Source organism: Triticum aestivum, chromosome 6A, assembly GCF_018294505.1.
Source record: "Triticum aestivum cultivar Chinese Spring chromosome 6A, IWGSC CS RefSeq v2.1, whole genome shotgun sequence".
NCBI lineage: Eukaryota > Viridiplantae > Streptophyta > Magnoliopsida > Poales > Poaceae > Triticum > Triticum aestivum.
In genome coordinates this window covers 352,369,640-352,372,889 of record NC_057809.1, presented here as the reverse complement: position 1 = coordinate 352,372,889, position 3,250 = coordinate 352,369,640, and positions in this window count along the sequence as shown.

Sequence of the window (3,250 nt, the reverse complement as noted above, 5' to 3'; positions counted from 1 at the left end):
TTGGGGCGTCAAACGGACTCCGAATGCGATGAAACTTGACAGGCGGTCTATCTACACTATAATAAGACCACACGTCAACTCTCATCCCATTCCGAGAACATTTTCCTGCCACTTATAAAAAAATATTTCGGACATGCCGCGGGGGCGTGCAAGTGTGTCTGGACTCAGAACGGACAACGGACGGAACGAGGAGACCGGGACGGATGCAAGTTTTGAAAACATGATGATGCAATGCACATGATGACATGATAAGATGCAACACGCAAGCAAATGACAAGCCAACAACAGCAAATAAGTAGAGGACACCTGGCACATCGGTCTCGGGGCGTTACAAAAACCTCAACAATCTTTCCACAAAAGTCAGAGAATATAGCAGTCATACATCTTTGAAAGGTAGCAGGTGCATTGCATAAACCAAAAGGCATACGTCTATAAGCAAAACTACCGAAAGGGCAAGTAAAAGTGGTCTATTCTTGATCCTCTTTTGACACAAGTATTTGAGAGAAACCAGAATAACCATCTAGAAAGCAAAAATGTGTATGATTGGATAGTCTTTCTAGCATTCGATCAATAAAAGGTAGAGGTTAATGATCCTTTTTAGTAGCTTTGTTTAATTTGCGGAAATCAATTACCATTCTATAACCCGCAACAATTCTTTGTGGAAACAATTCATTCTTATCAGTAGGAACAACACTAATACCTTCCTTCTTAGGGACACAATGAACGGGACTTACCCATCTACTATCATCAATAGGATAAATTATACCTGCCTCCAGAAGCTTTAGTATTTCATTTCTTACCACTTATTTCTTCTTAGGATTTAACCGTAGTTGATGATCAACAACCGGTTTAGCATCAGGCTCCATACTAATTTTGTGCTGACATAGAGTGGGACTAATGCCCTTAAGATCATCAAGAGTATATCCAATAGAGGCACGGTGCTTCTTTAGAGTTTCCAATAATTTCTTTTTGTCACATCCCTAGCTTCTGGTAATGCTCTAGGCTAGCTTCATGTGTGCATCATGTTTAAATTTCATTTAAATTTGAAATGAGGATTGGTGGAACCCTCAGAATCATTTTGAAAATGACCCAAATAAAAAAATTCCCCAAAAGGGTCCAAGAAAATGCTCATGTTGCCCTCTGAAAATATTGGACAGAGATAAAAATCAAAACAATATTTTTAGGAGCTCATGGACATTTATTTTGGCCATTTGGATTAATTCGATAAATATTTGCATTGGAAAGATATTTCTATATATATGAAATATGGTCCAAAAATTATGCCAATTATAAAAGAGCTCTGGAATAATACCATTAGCCCCTACAAAAATTGGCATAATAAAATTAAATGATTTAATATATTTATTAAATCAAACAAATGTCAGAAAAATAGAAAACAAAAGTAAAATAGGAAAAACAGAGAGAGGGAGGGAAACATTACCTGCAGCCCACCTGGGCCATTTACTTGTAGCCGGCCCAGCTCCTCCCGCTGGCCCAGCCCACCTCCTCCCTCCCCCTTGTCTTCTTCCTCCCCTCGCACCGAAGCAGCTCGGTGGCGAGCGCCGATGCCGCCTCGGCCACCTCCTGCTTCCACCGAGGCGTTCCCGAGCCTCCCTCGCGACGCCACGGAGACGCCCTCGCCCCCTGCACCTCCCCTCTCTTCCCCTGGACCCCGTTCTCTCCTCTGCTTTCCTCCCTGCACGCGCCCGAGCGGAGCTCGTCGTCGCCGACGCCGTTCGCCGTAGCCACCGTGCTCCTCGCTGCCACCCGAAGTACCCAGGGGATCCGCCTCGACCACTTCTTCCTCCTCGCCGAGAAGCGCACCGCGGGAGCCCCTGCAACGTCGCCACCGCCGGCTTCTTCAACCTCGGGACCGCCGGCCATCTTCGTCAAATTCGTCGGCTCGGGTGCCTCCCCGAGCTCCCCGAGGCCACCGTCGCAACCCCTGTGAGCTACTCTTCCATTCCCCCTCCTCCTCGCGCTCGTTCCCGTACCCTAGCCGCCTTTCCGCCGGACCCGAGAGCTCGCCGCCGCCGTGCCTCGTCACCACCGTGGCTGGAGCCATTGCAGCTCGAAGCCGAGCACACCACCGCACTCAACACGTCTCCAGGAGCCCGTAGCCGCCACTAGCTTCCCCTCCCGTGCCCCCGAACACCAACCCCGACCTCGCCCGAGCTCCGGCCGCCGCCTCGCTCGCCGCCGTTGCTGATTCCGGCCACCCCCGCACCTTCCGTTGGTCCCCCTAGATGCGCACGGGTGCGGGCTACCTCCTGTTGCCCTTGGCGCATCGATCCGATGCCCCTAGCGCAAGTCCGGCGTGCCCTGCCGTGTCCTGTGGTCGCCGCCGGCTGGTCTCCGGTGACGCCGACGTGGCGCACTTACTTAGTCGCTAATGACCATGCTAAACACCCCCACAGACACTGACAGCGGGCCCCGTAGCGGGTCAAAGCCCGAGTCAACGCGGGATTAGCCCCTGTGCCACTGACGTGTGGACCCCACACGTCAGGTTTGACCCTGACCGGCCCGGTTGACCCTGCTGACGTCACTGTGACGTGGTGCTGACGCCATAATCATTTCTGGATTTAATTTAACTCTGAAATTCCAGAAAATGCCTAAAACTTCAATAAATCATAGAAAATTAACCGTAACTCCAAATTAAATAAATTATATATGAAAAATTATCAGAAAAATTCAAGGAATCCATCTGTACCATTTTCATGTATGTTAGAACAACTTATCACTACTGTTTAGGGCAAATGAAGTGAATGACATTTAAATAACCACATACGGAGTTTGAATTTGAATCTTGTATTCAAACCAACTTCATTTAATCTGGTTTTAGGTGCATTAGCCCAAAACACATTCATATTGCCATGTCATAGCATGCATCATATTGTGCATTGCATTGATCGTGTCTTTTCTGTATTTGCCGGTATTTGTCCCCTCTCGATAGACGTGTACCGATGATGTGATCGTTGACACTGATGAAGACTCAATGTTATCTTCAGAAGTGCCAGGCAAGCAAAACCCCCTTGTTCATTCCGATACAATCCTACCCTCTCGCTCCTGCTCTCTTTTACTGCATTAGGACAACACCGATTCAACTGTTACATGCTGCGGTAGTTGAACCCCTTTATCCTTTGCATGACCTGTCATTGCCACAGTAAATAGATGAAACCCACTAGCATGAGTAGGAGTTGTTTTGAGCCCTGTTGTGCCTACTCATTCATGCTTGTTTGTCATGCCTGCT